This window comes from Octopus sinensis, linkage group LG11 (genome assembly GCF_006345805.1).
Source record: "Octopus sinensis linkage group LG11, ASM634580v1, whole genome shotgun sequence".
Lineage (NCBI taxonomy): Eukaryota > Metazoa > Mollusca > Cephalopoda > Octopoda > Octopodidae > Octopus > Octopus sinensis.
This window is the reverse complement of record NC_043007.1, coordinates 6,178,631-6,201,265: the sequence shown is the minus strand read 5'-3', so window position 1 is coordinate 6,201,265 and position 22,635 is coordinate 6,178,631. Positions and strand designations below refer to the sequence as shown.

General features: G+C 33.9%; 1 long non-coding RNA gene across 1 annotated transcript; it reads left to right on the top strand.

The window, feature by feature from the left end:
- The first annotated feature begins 3,478 nt into the window (after positions 1–3,478).
- LOC118765255 lies at positions 3,479–21,846 on the top strand. The gene is made up of 3 exons (XR_005001094.1): positions 3,479–3,543; positions 13,626–13,671; positions 21,633–21,846. It is a non-coding gene; the product is annotated as an uncharacterized LOC118765255 (long non-coding RNA).
- Positions 21,847–22,635: the final 789 nt, after the last annotated feature.

The following is a 22,635-nucleotide window of genomic DNA, read 5'->3' as shown; positions in this document are numbered from 1 at the left end:
GTGAAATGAAGTGCTTTGCTCAAGAATATAACGCGCCCGTGGGTCAGAGAATCGAGCGCACAATCAAGCGGTTGAGAGAGCCTGCATCGTGACCAGTGAAGATTTGTAAGACATTTCAAAGCCTCTCCATCTGAGGTTCTTATGTGAATAGATGCAAACACTTGGATGTATGCATCGACAGTCCAAAAAAAAACCCAACTCAATCGCATATTCACAAAGACTGGGAACACTCTTAACTCAAAAAGTGCTGTCGATTTATTAGCGAGAGCATTGAATACATTTCATGCATGCATACATACATACACACTTCATGCATGCATACATACACACTTCATGCATACATACATATATACATACAATGTATATATTAGTTCAACTTAGTTCAATTTGAAAACTCCACTAGAATGGACGAAAGCGCTAATATATGATATACGATGTATAAAAGCCTGTAATATACAAATAAATATCTGTAAATATAAAACCACCCGAATTTCTGAGTACCTCATTTCTTCTAATACATACATATACAGATGATTTATAGTAATCCTAAATTCAAGTTATAAAATCGCTTTCTCTTCCCATCATTAACTTTATCATATTTAAAATGTACATGTTTGATGGCAAGCAATTTACTTTAAACAACAACCAATTCTAAACTTAAGTCAGTAAGATTAGCTGTGATTTCAAAATGCCGAGCTATAGAATTCGAGGATCATGCACTACAGATAATGCTAAAGATAACCGCTGAAAATTCAGTATAATCGTTGAGGCTGTGACAAATCATGATATGTATGTGAATACAATACATAAGATGGGTGTTCTTACTTCGATATACAGCAAAACTGTGAAAAGAATATTTATGAAGAAACACTTCATTGTACGAAGGTGAGTATATTATTCCAAGGTATGGTAATTCAATATGGGAAACCTTATTTATGAATACAAATAAATTTACATACAGGACATAGGAGTCGTTGCGCAATGAATATAACATCGTTTTCAACATGATATACACTGAGCTAAACTTGTTTAAAGATATAGTGTTAGTAATATAGTTTGTAGCTGAAAGGTGTATATAATCTGCTGTCTTATGACAATTGATCCGAGAAACCTTTTAGATGTAAATGTATATAATTTTTTCCCAAGGAGAACGTTAACAATGGCTTCGAAATTTCGATTTTCCTGACGTTATCATGCATGTATATGTATGTGTGCGAGCGAGTGTGTGAATTATGTGTGCGTATACGTGTAATTATACACGTATATATATATAATATATATATATATATATATATATATATATATATATTATATATATTATATATATATATGTATGTGTGTGTGTGTGCATGTGTGTGAACAGTTGGAAAATGTCTGTGTTTATGTGTTTCTATGTACGAGTGTATATGTTTGTATGTATATATGCATGTATGCATTTACATATATATATATATGCACACTCGCACAAATGGTTATGTAATTCGATTGCGTTTAGAATTTAGAATGCGCTGTTAAGAAAATATAACAGCTCTGAAGAGAAAATTTACGTGGTGAACATAATGAACATATGAAAGTAGATGGAATAAAAAGATGAAAATATATGGAAATCTGTACGGAATGAAAATAGAAATTGCTGCAAAGTAATTTAGAAATAGTTTTGAAACATGAGAATTTTTCTATATATTTTATAAAGTATACAAACATGGAAAGCCGTTAACTATAAGGTGAGCTCCCAAAAACATGTAACCTTAACATGGAATTAAGGATCATCTCACAAATACTGCAGATTTGTCAAATGCATGAACTAAAAGTCGGAGGGGATCAGGATAAACTACCTGCATCAACTAGCTTTAAAAGCAGGTAGTAATATTACCTTGTACTTATTCTTAGTACAAGTTTTGAAGAGTGCAGTTTGATTTTAACAGTTATTTTTTCAAAGCTATAATGGAAGTGACAAAGGAGCAAATTCGGCATATTTTGCTTTATGAGTTCCATTATGCAATGGAAAGTGCGAGGAATATTAATGCAAGATATGGGGATTGGACAATGAGCGTAAGCCAGTGTCAACGGTGGTTCCGGAAATTTCGAGTCGGAAACTGCAGCCAAGAAGACGAGTCACGTCCTGGAAGATCTATAGAGCTCAACGTGGATGTCCTGCAAACTCTGGTGGAACAAACTCCCATCGTAATTTTCGAGGAACTAACAAAGAAATATGGATTTGTTCATTCAACCATACATCGATTGCTATCATATATTTGTCGAAAGTGAAATGTTGAAATGCAAATTTAACCTCTGTGTGATTTGAAACCAGACTACAGAGATCCAGAACGATTGGAGAAGAAGCAATTTATCCAACACTTCAACAACTCTGTCAGTTGAATGCAAAATGCAAATACATTTTTATATGTGTGTATGTGTGTGTGTGTTTATGCTTGTGTATGTGTGCATGCGTTTGTATGTGTATGAGTATGTGTGCGTGAGTATGTGTCTGTATGAGTATTTGTGCGTGCGTATGTGTGTGTATACTTGTGTATGTGAGTGTCTATGTGTGCGTGTGTATGTTTGTGTAAGCGTGTGTTTGCGTGAATATATTTTTAGAAGGATAGAAGTATATGTATGTTCTGCATGTGTGTCCAGAGTGTGTGTGTGTCTGGCTGAGTTTCTGTAATGAGAATTGGAATTTATATTGATAATAAGTTTCAGTTTCTTTTACATTTTTGGTATTTATGGTACGAACGCTTTGTGTGTTTCTTGCTTGTGTGCGTATGTATCTGTTAGTATGTGTGTCTGAGTGTGTGTGCATTTGCACAGATCTTCAAGAGATACTTAAAATGTTCATGCCAGAAAAAGAAGGCAATACGGAAAGAAAAAAAAAGAACAAAGGAACAAAACAAACTGCATATATAAATTCCACTATTTAGAAATAAATTAAGTCTTTACAATATTATCTCCATTGTCGGTTGCATACTCTTCTGCACGTTTACGCCAGCTATAAAATGAAGTTGCAAAAAATATATATCTGGCACTTTCTCAACATTGAGGTTTTCAAATTCTTCTTTAATTACTACAATGCTTCATAAATATGTTACTTTAAATTCTTTCTTTTGCTCTGGAGAAAGAGATATGAAAACTGCACGGCACTAGCTCAGTACTATAAGGAGATTGTGGAACAATTGTGCAGTGCATGTCTGCATGCATAAATAAATAGAAACAATTATTGATTGATGGATGCACACGTAAATGTAGATACCTACATGGATGCTGCACACATTAATATGAGCACGTAGACGTATATCCGCCTGCTTACTACGGGAATGCAACACACGGACACACGTAGTCGTTTTTATACACAAAAATGCATGCATAAATACACACATACATGCATACGTACATACATTCTTACATACAACATACATGTATATATGTATGTTAATTACGCGTATATGTCTCTTAATCTGTCATCTTTTACTTGTTTCAGTTATTAGACTGCAGCCATCCTGATGGAACCACCTTCAGGAATTTTAGTCGGAATAATTTACTCCAGTACTTATATTTTTTTATATTCTATCGGCTTTTTTGACCGAACGGCGAGGTTACAGGGACGTAAACATAACACTGTTCGTCAAGCGATGGTACGGGAGGACAGACACAGACAAAGACACACACACACGCATGTATTTATATAGTTGACTCTATCTCTCTCTCTCTTTTCCTCTTTCTCTCCTCCTATCCTCCAGATCCTTCGCCTATATACACATTCATCCTGCTAACTTTGTTGCTGATGCACTGCTCTAACTATATATATACACACATATATATATATATATAGGTGTATGCTTATATGCATATTCAAATATATATGCGTTTGCAGGGATATTATTGTAGAGTGCGGGCATTCGCAGAGTAGAGTTCGAACGCATATGTAAAGTCTCCAAATTCGTACAAATTCTTTAATTTTCTGAAAAACTTAATGGAATAAAACTTGCACAAAATTACTGTGAATCAAGAAAGGAAGACATGACTTTAGCCAGTTTTATATTTTACGAGATTAATATACTTGCAATAACAAACTGGAAAATAAATTAACTTTTCTTATTGCTTGAAATATATTAAAGATGTTAGTTTCGGTGTTTCCGCTTCTTCTCTTTGTGAAAAGATTTTACAGCAGCTGGGTGCGTTTTCAAATTCACCTTACAATTGCATCGTTCTCTTTATGTTCAAATCTTCATCCATTGTCATTTGTTTTCTATTTTCAAATTCCTTCATTAAGAATACATTCGTTTGCCTCTCCATTTCATTTGTTTTGCCGTCGCCATTATTCTCACATAATGGGTGTTGCTGCTCTGATAGGAAGAGAACCCACCACACTTGTTTGCGCAGTAATGAAATATATTTTTCAAATCAACTTCCATATTGCTGCTATTGCCTCACGCTGTTTATTCATAATTTCCAACGCATGTTTTGATGCCCTTAGAAAATTTTGTAACATTAATTACATTTCGATTTCAACGGCATGGGGAGAAGTTTTCCATACGCAGTAGGCTTTCAATATTACTATCACCTCTTGATATCTGGTGGTAAAAATACAACGTAAATATTATGACATGTTCCCGTGTGAAGTTGTATAATCCGGAGCATTGTATAAACTTATTGAAATTTAAAATTCTAAATTCATATTCATTTCCAAACAATGGACATTGGACTTAAGATAAAATAAGAATAGTAATAAGCGAGTGAAGGACAAATGTACAGTGCATGTGTAATGACCATCCCGAAATATAATTATATCTGTTTCAACATATTCTTTCACATCAAGAATCTTGAAACAAAGTTTCATAAACGGAGAGAGAGAGAGAGAGAGAGAGAGAGAGAAGAGAGAGAGAGAGAGAGAGAGAGAACAAATTGCCAAATATAAAGTTTATAAAACGATGAAGCAAAGCTACAGAATTATCATTAGCTGACAAAACGGGTGATTCAATGCGAAAAACTACTACATTCTTTTTCTTTTCTTTTATTAAGCTTTCACTAAACCAGAGTTTCCGACTTCTTATGATCAGTATTCGAAGTTCTGCGTCAGACAAACTAACTCATAATATTAGAAATAATGGCATTCTATCCGCAGCAATCACAGTAAATGTTCAATAAAATTATGAAAGAAATTATCTTTGATTAATGGTGTCTTATTAATTTTCGTCTTTGTACTTCTTTGATCGCAGTTCTTTGTCTGTTTCAACCTTTAAGTCTTTTGCTTGTTAATGGCTGTATTCGAGTGTATTGTATTCATTAAGATTGTTTGCTTCGTTAGCAGTGACAATGATGCTAGGGTTGGTGAGGGAGGGTAGTGATGATTAATTCATTGGAGTTCTTAGAAATAGGATTGATTTGAAGAAATGGGTTAGAATGGAGGCGATCTGGATCGGGGTAATATGCAATTTCGATAAGATCTTATAACATTAAGGATCTTATAAAATTAAGGAATAAATGCAAAAGCGTATTTCAACTGGAGAACAGTGGATAGAACCTGATGTTCAGCTAATGGATATTTGATCGAATTTCATTAATGGGACAGTTAATCGTGATTGATCAGATAAACAGTTGATCGAATTTAACCTGTGGGCAGTAGATCGAAATTCATCAAGGGAACAGTTGGTGAAATTTTTTCAAATGTTCACTTGATCCAATTTGATTGAGAAGACGACGGCAATTTATTTGGTAGACAACTGATCAAATTACATCAAATCGACCAGTGATCGATGTCGAAACTATAAGTAAAAATATATGAAGAATAATCTACAGGCTGAGTAATATGATAAACCTGTCAGTTGATTGAATTTAACGATTTTTGTTTCTCTCTTTATCCCATTTTCTTTTTATTGACATTAAGTACGTTCAATTCTCGAAACTTCTATTTGGCACCTTAATTGGGGCTTGCCTGCTAGAGCCTAGCGGCAGGTATTTAAAGGGATAGATTTGACAAGTCAGTCAGTCACCGGCTGACACTCACAGACGATACATCGAAGAGGCCAGGGAACAGAAGAAAGAAGAAGAAAGAAGACATGCACCCAACACCAGAGTTGAAGACACCTCCGAAAGGGGGGCCCCGTCACGTCAAACGGTAGAGAAGTAGGGACCTCCTTGAGCTAACTGGATCCTATAAAAGAGCTGTTGTGGTAGCAGACCACGAAACACGGTTGTAATTCCTTCCTGAGCCAACATATCTTTATTTTATTGATCATACCAAGTTAATTCCATCCAGCCTTGGTCTTTCATACATATATAAAAATAAAATCTTATGATTATGTTTAGAGTTGAATCATTGGTGTAACCATGATCTTCTGGTGGTGGTCTCATGAACTAGCTTTCTTTATTTCCATTGATTTGTGAATATACTCTTGTATAGTATAATGCATAGCATGCGTATTAATGCAGATAAGTAAACATAAGCTATTATACACTGTAATTATTATTACAGGAGGAATACTATGAAACGGCTGTAATCCTGAGGAAGTCAAGTAGTTAAATTAATATGTTCACCTCTTGTACGCCTAACATTTTATGGTTAATATATATATATATGTGTGTGTGTGTGTGTGTGTGTGTGTGTGTGTGTGTGTGTGTGTGTATTGGCAGTGAGGTTACGAATCTTGATTGGGACCACTAGACTTCCGGTCCAATCCCACTAAACGGCAACCTTGGGAAGTTACCTTCTACTATGCGATTGAGCCAAACAATACTTTGTGAAACAATTTGCTTGACAGAAGCTATGTAGAAACCCAACGTATGCGTATGTGAATGTGAACCTGCGTGCGCTTGTGTGCGCGTCTGTCTGTTTGTCTTTTTATCTTTGTCTAGCAATTTCCCGATACTGCTTGACAGCTTGTGTTGATTAGTTAACCTCCTTGCAACTTACAGAAGGCAATGGAATAAATACTAGGAATAAATGCTATATATATATATATATATATATATATATATATATATATATATATATATATATTATATATATATAAATGAAAGAATGGAGTCGAACGAAGCTGTTAACAAAATTCCTTTACTCTCGACACATGTTTCGAAGACAGCATATTTTCATTCCGAAGGAATAAAGGGTGCATTATGCAAACCGTGCTTTCTGACGTGAATTTGCTACCCAGGTTTCGGTTAAACGAATTTTCCATGCTGACGATAAACATAGGATAATTCATTCACCTACATATATATATATATATATATATATATATATACACAAAAGGATGTGTTATACTACTACACCACAACCATACCAACAATCCATCATACCTCCACCATCAGCTACGCCATGGGACAATCCGGTGGTGTCAACACCACTAAAAATCAGTGTTGAGATAGAGTAGTAACGTATATTAAGCAGTAAAGCGAGTAGTGACATCGAAGTAGCAGTTGAATGTTACAACTGGTTTTAAGCCCAGGCAGATCCTCTGCCAGCTGGTTTTCGGTGCAAGCCCTGCACCGCTATATACAATAAATCGCTAGCAGGGGAAGCGAACCCCTACTACCCTCCAGTAGCTGACAGGGTCGCGGGACCGGCCAGTTTCGACCTGCTTGGCTCATGTCAAGCTGCGCGCATCTGCTCAATCGAGTGATAGCCAAGATCCCCTTCTGCCAGCGGTCACTGATCCGCAACAAGCGGACTACAAAATCTCAAGAAGAGATGGAGTACTGAGGTATGCTGAGCAGTAAAGCGAGTAGCCAAGGCCGGTCCCGCGATCCTGTCAGCTACTGGAGTGTAGTAGGGGGTTCGCTGATCCTCAAGCGATGCATTCTATATAAGAGTGCAGAGCTTTTACTGATAACCAGCTGGCGGAGAATCTGCCTGGGGTTAAACTAGTAGTAACATTTATCTGCCAATTAGATGTGGCTACTCGATTTACTGCAAGATATATATATATATATATATATATATATATATATATTCACTTTGGCCATACTGGAGCACCACCTTTTAGTCAACAAATCGAACCCAGCACTTATTCTTTGTAAGCCTATTACTTATTCTATCGGTTTCTTTTGCCGAACAGCTAGGTTACGGGAACACACCAACATCAATCAGCAAGCGATGGTAGGAGGAGAAACATACACACACACACAAGCTCACAAATATATATGTGTGTGTATATATAAATATATATATATATATACAATGAGCTTCTTTCAGTTTCCGTCTACTAGATCCACTCACAAGGCTTTGGTCGGGCCGAGGCTATAGTAGAAGACACTTGCCCAAGGTGCCACACAGTGGGGCTGAACCCGAAACCATGTGGCTGGTAAACAATCTTACACACACCTACACACACATATGTATACATATATATATATATATAATATATATATATATAATATATATATATATATATATATATATATATATACACATGTGCATATATATACATTTACATAAACATATGCATGAATGTATATATATATATATATATATAAGCGAGAAAGAAGCAACAAGAATGGATAGGTTTTTAGTACGATCGTTTCATACAAGGACAGGTTTTATTAAAAGTTGCAAAGATTACAGCATATAAACGAGTCCCGTACTCATCAGCTAAAATACATGTAAGTTCTCTAGACATCCTAGTGTTTGAGGCTATACTCATGAAGTAATGTAGATAATTAAACAGATTTCTAAAGTTCATTAAAGTTCCTTAAAGATGATGTATAGTCTTATCACAGAATTTTAAAAAAGTTTTGATAGCATCACAGAGAAGGTGACCTAATCCATATGAATTTCCATAGATATGATGAGGGATTATATACTCACAGAAGACAAATTTATCCATTGTTATTAGCATTACAGAGAGGGTGAATTAATCCTTTGTATATATGCACAGATTCCAATGGTGTAGATGTAAATTTCCAGAGAAATGGAGATGAATTTCATATTCACAGGCGATAAATTTTACAATGGTTGAACACAATGAGGTAGGTACCAATCCTTGTTATATGATTAGGTGTTTGCCATATTAATCACACTACTGCTATTCACAAGAGGCTGTAGCTATTTAACTCTTAAAGGTTGAAGGGCTTACTAGATCGGCCAAGAATAGAGAAGGGAATAGAAGAAAAGAGAGAAAATAATGGAGGAGGGAGCAAAAAAAGGGGGGGAAAGGGGGACTAAAAGAGAAGAGAAAAGGAAACAGAGAATAAGAAGAAGAAAAAGAAGAAAGAGAAAAGAGAAAGAAATAGGGAAAGAAGGGAAAAAAAAGAAAAAGAAAAAAGAGGGTTCTAGTTATACAGTAGAGCTAGTAGACTGTAAGTCTGGTTTTAATCAACAGGCATCTAGGAATTGGAGGGGGAATATTATTCTTTGACCAGTAAACCGTTAATTTATTGCTGTTGAAATCAGCTATGAGTTTAAAGAGAATCTAAAGAGATAACACAGTCAGGGGTTAAGGGTCAGATGCTAAAATCACCAGAAAATACATTAGGAAAATCTAAGTATAATCTTATCAAAAAGTCATTAAAAATTTACTTATTTAATTTATTCATTTTATTGTCTTAAGGAGTTGTCGTTATTATTCATACATTGACCGACTACAGGTCAAATCTTATAAGATCATTTACAAGGTGTTAGGGGATTGTCTATCCTAATGAAGATAATCATATTATCACCGAGGGAATAGCCTTATTTATTTAATTATGAAATAGAATTATGGGGCTACAGTAACTAATTATAAATTTATAATTTATTAGAGTTATGCTATTTAAATTAGATTAAGTTAGGAATTAAAATTAATATTACAATTAAGATTTAAAATTAAGAATTTAAAAATTGCGAGTTTGAAATTAAATAAAGCCTCAATTAAGTAGCGAATAAGTACTATTCATTTCCCTTCTCAAAAACTGATGTGGATATAAGGAAAAGGATAAAGATAACTGTAATGTGAGAACTCTTAGTTATCTACTTAAAGCAGTGCTATACTAGTAGAAATCAAGTTATATCTATCTATCTAGTTATGAATATTCCAATCATTTAAAATATTTTAAAGTCTTCAATTTAGCGTGGACACAAACTTGACCTAGTTCGATATGGTTATTCAATAAGTTTCTATGTTTACTATGCTTTAGAATTTCGTACGTCTCCATGGAGCATAGTTGACAACCAACCCTACTATTTTTATACGGAATTGCTCTCCTAACTATTTCCAATTAAGGGTATAATTTTTGTTATTATTTTGAGTTCCCAGATTTTGTTTGAAAGTGTGGTGGTACCAGCTTTATGACGTAATTTAAAAGTCGAGATGTGATTCTAACTCTGGCTAAAAATTAATTGTACAGCCAATGTAAAAATATTGTTATTCTCCGTGGATATGGTACATTTATAGATTACATTATTTTCCCTACATAGACCAGGTGCCGGGCATTTTGATTTTATTCTACACTTACACACAGGAGGAACAACTTCAGGCCTTGGATTATTCCTGGGTAGATGTTTAAGGTTCCTATTATTTTGATTATCATTTCTATAGTTGGTACTGATATCTAAAGTATTGCTATTATTTATTGATCCTTCCGTTTCATCATTTAGGTGTAAAGTCCTACCAAGATTTCTTATATTATTCGTAATGTTATTATTATTGTTAGTCTTTTTATCCAACTGTATATTATTGTTATAGATATCACTGATATTTTCATTCTCCCTATTTTCACCATTAGCCTATTTCTATTATTTCTATTATTAACAATATTACTTCTATTAATATCGGCATTGTTATTATTACTATTAATGTTAATGTTATTAGTCATTCTGTGGTTACTAATTTCACCTATGTTTTGATAGTTCATATTGCTATTTTTATTGTTGTTGGTAGTATTATTGTTATTGCTATTGGTATTCATTCTGATAATATTATTTTTATTTCTATCTTTCCTGGCTAGTTAATGTTGTTATTATTAATTTTTTTTAGCTATAAAGTGGACATATTTGGGAGGGTTGAATAAGAAATCCTAACTGTTTTCCTAGAAATAATTCTATGATATCTATGAGAGATAGGGAAATTTTTTTTTCAGAATTACTTTGAATTTGTTCTGTATATCCGATTGTATCGCACAGTTGAAAGGAATATTCAGCCATAATATATCTTTTTATAAAATTTAGGGTTCGTAGAATTACTACTATTCATCTCACCGGAGTTATGGTATTTATTACCATTATTTTTATTTTTATTTGTGTGCATCTTAGGTTTATCTACTTCAATCTTATCCGAGTTACCTATGTTCTGGTCAATGCTTCTATTTGAATTGTTGGGCCTGTACTCTAGATTAGCGTTTACCGTTAATTTAATTCTACTTTTATTTCGGGTTTGGTCTTTTTTGCTGCTTACTTGATTACTGATAACTTCATTATTAGGAATACGTGAGTTCTCCCTATCAACGAATGTGATCTTTTGGTTGTATCCAGCCTTAGTTAACGCCGCATTATAATGCTCAGAATGGGAGTTAAATATATCCTTATTGGATGATAATTTTGAAATTCTTAATGAAATATTTCTTACTAAAGATTCTATTATATTTGGGGATGATTTGATAATTTATTTACGTAATTCGTGACTTCGCCTTCCTTTCTAAATGGGTAATGTAGCTTGGAGTTAAGGTCTAGGGTAATATCTAGGAAATTAGCTATTTTAGTGCCCGGTTCATACGTTTAAATAGCATAACTCTAATAAATTATAAATTTATAATTAGTTACTGTAGCCCATAATTCTTTCATAATTATTAATAAATAAGGCTATTCCTCGGTGATAATATGATTATCTTCATTAGGATAGACAATCCCCTAACACCTTGTAAATGATCTTATAAGATTTGACCTGTAGTCGGTCAATGTATGAATAATAACGACAACTCCTTAAGACAATAAAATGAATAAATTAAATAAGTAAATTTTTAATGACTTTTTGATAAGATTATACTTAGATTTTCCTAATGTATTTTCTGGTGATTTTAGCATCTGACCCCTTAACCCCTGACTGTGTTATCTCTTTAGATTCTCTTTAAACTCATAGCTGATTTCAACAGCAATAAATTAACGGTTTACTGGTCAAAGAATATTTCCCCTCCAATTCCTAGATGCCTGTTGATTAAAACCAGACTTACAGTCTACTAGCTCTACGTATAACTAGAACCCTCTTTTTTTTTTTCTTTTTTTTCCCTTCTTTCCCTATTTCTTTCTCTTTTCTCTTTCTTCTTTTTTTTCTTATTCTCTGTTTCCTTTTCTCTTCTCTTTTAGTCCCCCTTTCCCCCCCTTTTTTTGCTCCCTCCTCCATTATTTTCTCTCTTTTCTTCTATTCCCTTCTCTATTCTTGGCCGATCTAGTAAGCCCTTCAACCTTTAAGAGTTAAATAGCTACAGCCTCTTGTGAATAGCAGTAGTGTGATTAATATGGCAAACACCTAATCATATAACAAGGATTGGTACCTACCTCATTGTGTTCAACCATTGTAAAATTTATCGCCTGTGAATATGAAATTCATCTCCATTTCTCTGGAAATTTACATCTACACCATTGGAATCTGTGCATATATACAAAGGATTAATTCACCCTCTCTGTAATGCTAATAACCATGGATAAATTGTCTTCTGTGAGTATATAATCCCTCATCATATCTATGGAAATTCATATGGATTAGGTCACCTTCTCTGTGATGCTATCAAAACTTTTTTTAAAATTCTGTGATAAGACTATGCATCATCTTTAAGGAACTTTAATGAACTTTAGAAATCTGTTTAATTATCTACATTACTTCATGAGTATAGCCTCAAACACTAGGATGTCTAGAGAACTTACATGTATTTTAGCTGATGAGTACGGGACTCGTTTATATGCTGTAATCTTTGCAACTTTTAATAAAACCTGTCCTTGTATGAAACGATCGTACTAAAAACCTATCCATTCTTGTTGCTTCTTTCTCGCTTATAATCACCCCACATTACTGTATTGTTAAATCAGTATAGTTCTTTTTGTGCATCTAAGTTAGGTACCATATTCAAGTAAATTTTTTAATTAACTTGAATCTTTATTGCTCTTTGTATATATATATATATATATATTCATTCATGCATCTATTTATATCTGTATATGTATTATATATATATATATATATATAGTCACATATTTATATCTCTCTCTTTCTCTCTCTTTATATATATATTTCTGCGTGTATATGTGTGTGTGTGAGTATCTACAAACAGACACACAAACATACACCCGCGCGTGCATAAAAAATAATAAAGAAGAAAACCGGCATATTTGCAAATTATTCTCCATTGTGCTTGATTGAAATATCGTTTTTTAATTTTCATCAGATACTTTTATCTAATTAATGTGCATTAGGCTGTCATAAGTGATTGCAAGCCGTTCGTTGATTTCGGGTATAATTTACATGGACATTTGTCTAGCTCAGCATTTTTACACACACAATTCATATATCTATGTATCATGTATGTATTTTTTAACATCTTTGGTAATCAATAAAGCAATATCGGAAACACTGTATCGATTTGTATTAACTAGTTAGGGGAGGTATTATGACTGTAACCAAACAATACTCAACTAGTGATTTCTCTTTCTTTTTTTAATTCAGTGATGAAAATTGATGCCAAAGATTGTACAATTTGATCTCAACTCAGGTTTGTATTGAAATACAAAATTTTCTATATTATTACTTTCTTGTTTAAGTCATATTACTTGTCCTACCGGGCAACAGAATCCTATGTAGTCAGGAATATTTATATGTAATATATAAGTGAGAAGGCAACTGAAAGATAATGTCCCTCAACATGTTTGGTGGCAGTTAATGATTAATAATTTGACTCAGCTCCATCTGCTTACGGTTTCGTGGGTTCGTTCTACGAGACGACGATACGTTAAGTTGCGTGGAGCCGAATCAAACTGTTATATACATAGATATATATATTATATATATATATATATATATATATATATATATATAATATATATATATAGATTGATAGATAGATAGATAGATAGATAGATAGATAGATAGATAGATAGATAGATAGATAGATAGATAGATAGATAGATAGATAGATAGATGGATGGATAGATATAGATGCTGATATATATAGATAGATTATATACATATATATACATATATATACATATATACAATGTGTGCGTATATATTATGATACGTACAAATGTTTGTGATTGTAGATTATATATATATCGCTCTTTTTTTTTTTTTCGAGATGCCTTAGTATAATAGGGATGTGATGTTGCGGATACCCAAATAATGATATCAATTTCTCTTGGGAATCCTTCTCTCTCCCCACACTTCCATCCTTTCTCGCTCTTTTTATTTCCTTTCCTCTCTCTCTCTCTCTCTCTCTCTCTCTCTCTCTCTTCTCTCTCTTCCTGCATCCCTCTACCTCACTGGAATCTGTCCCTCCTAACAAGGCCATTCCATCAAACTATCTCTCACATCTTCATGAACTCACACATTCCTCGTTCCCTCGCCTCTTATATTGTGTCCACACTCTCGGATTCACTAGAATTTACCTAATTATTTCGTCCCAGAATGCCTTTCCTCAAGAATTCTCTCTTTGCCCTTCTGTTTCAATTGCCGTCAAGCAAATTTTATCTTCTATTTTCATAGTAATAATCTATTATATGTATTTTACGAACAAAGTCTCTCTTGAAATCATTTCTGTGTTTTTAATGTTTCAGTAAAATTAGGATTATTCCGACACGTTACGTTTTCAGTTCAAATTCTAACGAGGTCAAGTTTTTCGTTCGTCATTTCGAGGTGAATAAAAAATTAGTACCAGTTAGATACTGGTGTGGATGGTATCGACTAACCCTTTGTCCACCTTTTGTAACGAGAAGCTTATTTTCCATTTTCTCCCATATTACATGGAAATCAATAAACATAAGAGGTAGCGGGAAAAGATTTGAGTTAAGAAACGTCAGTTCCTAAAAATGCAGCTAAATCTCAATTAAATATTTGCTTATAGCCTTAATTTAAAAAAGAAGGCTTACTTATTAATGTAGTTATAGATATTACTAAATAGACGCAAAGCACAAAAACCTTTAATGGTGTTGAATAACCTATTACCTTCAGTATTGCTGGCCTTGTGACTAAATTAGAAACAATTACTGAATCTAGGAGTCAAGTGGCCGAGCTTATCTGTAAAATATAAGCATGAGTCTTTAGACATTTTGAGAATTGTATAAAGATTCATCAACAATAGCAGATCGTTGATCCAGGAACACAGCATGCCTCGTTGCCACTACTACTAGAAAGTTCAGATACATCAACGTAAAAACAAAAATATTAGCTCAACACGACATAAACCATAATAAGAGTGAAAGTAAAGTGTTGCTCGATACGTAAGAAATATTATCCAAGTTTTTCTCAAAACATACAATTCTGTTTTTAAAAATGAATTTCAAATTGAATAATGAACACAGGAAAAGATTGGATGATCATGGTACATTGGAAGTTGTACTTAGCTAGGTTAGAAAACCAAAGATTATAGGAGCAGCGTAGTGGCATCAGAAACGGTCAGAAGGAAGGACCCCAATGTGTTTGTAATATATGATAATATTTCGGATTTGTTCACATGACTTATCATCGCATTGTATTTCTGTTTGGTGTTTGCAGTGGAGATTAATTCTTAAAACGTTTCAGGAAGCGTGGTAAATTATAAACACAAAGACTTGATACAAAATTAAGCAGGCAGAGTCATACAATACTGTGTTAGTCAGATTATCTTCACCATAAATTTCAACCAGCATAAATATATAAACAAATAAATAAAGAGGAAAATATTGAATTAGATAATTCAAAGACGCAAAAGATTAAGATGAAATGACGAGAAGATCAAACAATGAAGTCACTATTCTCTTATCAATTAATAAATTATTGAACTAATTAAACAATTTCAATCACTGATTTCTCCAGATATTTTGGTTGTATATTTTCATTAGATTTTTATGAGTTTGTTTCCTGATCTTCGTGATCTTCAAAACTATAAAAACAATTTAATGTAACGGATCATTGTAAAGAATTAACACTGCGTACACCCCACCAAGCTCTCACACACGCACCAAAGGGGGGTGTACGACAATGTGAGAATGCGTGTGTGAACATGTGTGGGTTTATGCGTTGATGTATATATGAAATCTCATCCTCTTATGAGAAAAATAAAAGAAACATGTTAATCTTTCGTTGTTGGAATGTTAGAACTTTACAAGACAGCGAAGAGAGTCTAGAACGAAACGCAGCACTAACTGCAACAGGAATCGGTTCCTTCAATATTGATATTGCTGTTCTCGGAGAAACCAGGCTTGGAGACACTCATGAATCAGAAGTTGGAAGTGGCTATACATTTTGGGGGAGCGGAAATCCGGCAGACGAGCCAATATTTCAAGGTTGTTGGTTTTACCATTAAATCGACTCTAATTTGTATGATTCCATCCGTCCCTCAAGCTGTTGATAAGCGTTTCATTACATTCTGTAAAGTCATAGGTAATTCCTCATCAATGCACATTATAATTGCATATGCACCTACTTAATCAGCATCCGAACATGAGCATAGCATTTTCTACCCCGAGTTGCAAGAAGTTGTCAGCAAACCCCTACACCAAATTATTTGACAGTTAATATACCTATTTCTTTACTACCAACAAGGGGCTAAACACAGAGGGGACAAGCACGGACAGAGACACGGATTAAGTCGATTACGTCTACCCCAGTGCGTAACTGGTACTTATTTAATCGACCCCGAAAGGATGAAAGGCAAAGTCGACCTCGGCGGAATTTGAAATCAGAACGTAGCGGCAGACGAAATACCGCAAAGTATTTCGCCCGGTGTGCTGACGTTTCTGCCAGCTCGCCGCCTTGACAGATTATACACCACTTCCAAGTTTTAACACAAGATGGAGCTGACCTACGAATGGATGGATTCTGAAAACTTTGGTCACAGAAGAGCAAGTAAATATGTTGAGCTTCTGTATAACCTTATTTTTCGAGCAACTTAAAATTACTGCGCATTTCATATCTGCTCCATTGCTTCAAAGTAATAGTTTGTGACTGATTTAAAAGCGAATGAGTTGTAGATTTATTTTTAGGAAGATGGAAGTCGGACTGGGGTGATTGTACTCTGGAGAATTTGTACATCCGCTCTGAAACATGCCAGGACAATACCCTAATTTTTTTGTATGAGAAGATAATAAAGGAATGTATTTGCTTTTCTTTACTTTTTACAGTGAATATATATACATGTATACATAAATACATACACACACACCCACGTACACACATATACAAACACACACACACACACACACACACACACACACACACACACATATATATATATATATATAATATATATATATATAATATATATATATATATATATATATATATATATTTGTATGTATGAATACCTGTCTGTGTGTGTATGTGTATGTGTGTGTGTGCTACATATAGAAATGCAAATAAGAAGTAGCTCTCAATACATTCGGTACAGGTATTTAGATTTTAGTGTTTGCTTCTATTTATCCTTATACCGTAAGATGGGTTTTCCTTTAATGCAGTCTCGCTCAGTTTTTCGAAATACGACCATCTTTTATTCACACAGCTTGTCCTACCTATCTGCACGAAATTCTCAACAGCACGCTTTAGATACTGGAGATATCACATTTTTCTAAGATTTTCACATTTGATATCTTCCTTTGCCGTTTTAAATTGCAGATATTGCAGAAAGAGCACATTTCAAAGGTTTCAACAAAAAAGTACGAAGCACGAGTACATGGAACATGAACTATTCTTTCGAACAACGAAAGACACAAATAGAAAACAAAACAAACTTAAAGAACGACCCTTCATCAGTTGTTGGCTGTTTTTCAAGTTTCGTATTTCGAGCATTTAACAACAATATACAATTTCGATAATATAGTTGCTCCCGTAAAGCAAGTATTTCGTTGTTAGAAAGAATAATTCATGTTCAATATACAAGTGCTTCGTACTGTTTTGTTGTACACGTTTCATGACGTCCTGTGCCCACATATGCATATATATATATATCCACACACACACACACCACACACACACAACACACACACACACACACACACACATATATATATATATATATATATATATATATATATATATATATATTATATATATATATATATATATATTTGTATGTATGAATACCTGTCTGTGTGTGTATGTGTATGTGTGTGTGTGTGCTACATATAGAAATGCAAATAAGAAGTAGCTCTCAATACATTCGGTACAGGTATTTAGATTTTAGTGTTTGCTTCTATTTATCCTTATACCGTAAGATGGGTTTCCTTAATGCAGTCTCGCTCAGTTTTTCGAAATACGACCATCTTTTATTCACACAGCTTGTCCTACCTATCTGCACGAAATTCTCAACAGCACGCTTTAGATACTGGAGATATCACATTTTTCTAAGATTTTCACATTTGATATCTTCCTTTGCCGTTTTAAATTGCAGATATTGCAGAAAGAGCACATTTCAAAGGTTTCAACAAAAAAGTACGAAGCACGAGTACATGGAACATGAACTATTCTTTCGAACAACGAAAGACACAAATAGAAAACAAAACAAACTTAAAGAACGACCCTTCATCAGTTGTTGGCTGTTTTTCAAGTTTCGTATTTCGAGCATTTAACAACAATATACAATTTCGATAATATAGTTGCTCCCGTAAAGCAAGTATTTCGTTGTTAGAAAGAATAATTCATGTTCAATATACAAGTGCTTCGTACTGTTTTGTTGTACACGTTTCATGACGTCCTGTGCCCACATATGCATATATATATATATCCACACACACACACACACACACACACACACACACACACACACACATACATATATATATATATATCCACACACACACACACACACACATACATACATACATACATATATAATATATATATATATATATATATATATATACGTATAGATGTAAGTATGTGGCCGAAGTCACATGACTGAAACAAGTAAAAGAGTAAAAGAATAAAAGATATAAATATATATTATCTATATTATTATGTGACTGAACGTTACGCATCCTCTTCCAAGTAAGGTTTATCTTAATAATTCTGATGCGCACCCTATACGATCTTTTTAACCGTTTGTTTCTCTCTCTTATTCTTTTACCGCCTCTTCTCCCACTATTCTGTCACTCTCTCTCCCTCTCTCTTCCCTTGCTCACGTGGCTCCCACGTGACCATCGGCCGTCTTTCTTTCTTTTTCTCTGTTATAGCTGGAAGAAGGAAGACGTGTTCTTTGTCTCCTGTCCACGCTTGATTTACGCGTTCGCCACCACAATCTCGTGTAGGCTTAGCAACCCTTCCTGTTTGTTTTCCCTGTCCTGTCTGAGTTACCTATTTTGACCCTCTGCAAAATCCTAAATTTTATTTAATTTGCTTTGCGGGAGCAACTGTTTTATCGGAAGCGTATATTGTTGTTAAATGCTCCAAATACGAGACTAGAGAAACAGCCAACAACTGATGAAGGGTCATTTTTTATGTTGTGTGTTTTATTTTCCATTTGTATTTCGTTATTCGAATGAATAGTTCATATTCCATGTACTCGTGCTTCGTATTTTTTGTTGTACACGTTTCATGACGTCCTGTGCCTGCATACGTATATATGCATAGGAGTGGCTTTCCGGTAAGTATCTTGCTTACCAACCACATGGTTCCGGGTTCAGTCCCACTGCGCAGCACCTTGGGCAAGTGTCTTCTACTATAGCCTCGGGCCGACCAAAGCCTTGTGGGTGGATTTGGTAGACAGAAATTGAAAGACGCCCGCTGTATATACGTATACATATATAAATATATATAAACTTGGAATGAAGAAATAGAGAAATATCGCGTGCGTTCGGTCATATAGTAATATAATAAATAAATAAAATATATGCATATATACATACATATATGTACATACTTACATCTACATGTATATATACATGCATACATATATATGAGTACAGAACACCACAAATAAACGTAGAACACAACGAGAGACGAGAACATAAAATCAAACAAGGAAACGGACTTTTTTTAAACAACGAAAAAACAGAGTACAGGACAAACAATACAAGGAAAATTCCCCTTCATCAGCTGTCCCTGGTTCGACTCAAGGTGTGTTTCGAAGGTAAGGACTCCCTGCATGCGAGACTACGGTCAAACGTTTTTGCATCTAGTCCAGCAAATTGTATTTCTATATGACAGACCATGCTGACGAGATTGCAGTTTATCCTTGCGGATATTAACAATCGAAACTGATCAGTACATGGGTAGGCATTTTTATTTCGTATATTTTCATTTGTCTTGCTTATTTTTAATGCTTTGGATTGTGCTGAGTTTTTATTTGAGAACATATTCTTTGTGGAAAATAGCGGACGTCTATATCTAGCATGCTGACAGTCCACTTTTAGTGGTCAGTCCTTTAAATTTTGTATATATATATATATATATATATTTATATATATACGCACATATATGTGTGTAATTAATAATATAGCAGCAGTTAGATGATAGTTCCAAAGAATGTCTATTAAATATTTTCCTGCATTTTTTATTTGCTGGCAAGTGTTTGGCCCAATATAAAGAATACCATTACACGTGGTCAATACCAAGAGCTTAAATCCAGTTGCAAACTCTCGCGAGCCAGGACCTTGTCCACTTGGCCAATGATGTATGATTAAATCTATCATCTATAATGGAGAAGTTACTGTAACCCTAAATAATAATACAACTGATAAGAAAGCCTCTATTAGATTATATGAAGGTGAATTTAAAAATCGCTACGACAATCACAAAGCTTCCTTTCGACAGTGGCACAAAGGAAAAACCAAATTGACGAGCTAGTATGAACTTTGAAAGATAATGAAACACCGATTCTGCTTAAATGGAAAATAATTGAGAAATCCCTATGTTATGTGAATAGATCGAATAAATGTAGGCGTTGTTTAGTAGAAAGAGCGCAAATTCTGTTCAGATCTAAGATCCCTAACTCTCCATCGAACTCCAGGTCAGAGGTTATCAGTGGTTGCATTCTTATGCACAAATATATTTTGAAAACATTTGGTAAATCCCGCCTATTAACTTGATATCTTTCCAGCCTAATCATTTAAAGTCTAAGTAGGATAGCTCTTTTACCTTTTTACTTTCCAAATTTTACATTTTACTTTTTGTTATGTTTTCCGTTTTTCACTTTCTGCATTTTCTATTTGACGCCTTCTCAGTTTTTTCGCGTTTCTTCTCTCATTCAATTTGTTTGCGCCTGAAGAATACGTTTGCGTATTTCTCAACATATGTAACTATTAGTTGCGCTTAAATACATGTATTGCACCCTTTAAATAAAGAAATTATATATCTATATATATATATATATATATATATATATATAATATATATATATATATATATATATATAATTATATATAATTATATATATAATATGTATAATATATATATAATTATATATATATATGTATAATATGTATATAATTAAATATATATATAAATATACATAATTATATGATTATATACTTTTACTTGTTTCAGCACTTGACTATTCTGCAGAGACCAGAATAAGTGGAAATCCGAAGGAGCAATATCTGGTGAATATGGACAGGGGAGTAACACATCCCACCCGAGCTCCAGCAATTTTTGTCTGGTTCCCAAAGCATCAAGTGCTGAAAATGAACTTTCTTATCTTCTATTTTAAAGGGTTACAGAATTAACACAGGTTATAGGAACATAAACCTTCTTCCACGAAAAGATATCTTAAACTGTGCTCTAAATGGAGGTGTAGCCAAATCTTATTTTATGGACTCAACGATGTTCTAAAGTAAGTCGAAAGGTAAGCTACTATAAATCGGCATGAACTTTCCGGACAGAGTGAGAGAGAGAGAGAGAGAGAGAGAGAGAGAGAGATGTAATTTAAAGATATACTGATAAATGCATTAAAGGCTATATTTGTGTGAATATATATATATGTCAAAATATACCTATGAGAGGAAGGTGTACATATATAAGTGTATGTGTGTGTGTGTGATATGGTGGTCTGTGGCGTGTGCTTGTGTGTGTGTATGCGTGTGTGTGTTTCTACAATTTTAATCATTCAGACGCGTTCAACATTATGTGACATGGCATTATCGATTTTCTATATTAATTCAAACCGAAAGAATTTAGAACTACGGCAGTGGAATTCAAGAACTAATAATAAAAACTATGATAGAGATCTGGAATTTGCAGCTCAGCACGAGATTCCGATCAATAAATATTCAATAGTATTACACATAGCACCCTCCATATCTTGATTTCAAGCATTTTTCACCTGCCGTCATAAAATAGGTAAATGACTCACCTGTTATCATGGGTTTGTTTGTTTTTTCTTATCGTTTTTCTTCATTTTTTTTAGTTGATTAATATTTATCTTTGTTAATATCTTGCCATAAATATATCAGATATCATATACCTGTGTGTGTGTGTGTGTGTGTGTGTGGTGTGTGTGTGTGTCTGTCTGTCTGTCTGTCTGTCTGTTAAAAATGTATCTCTTCATCAC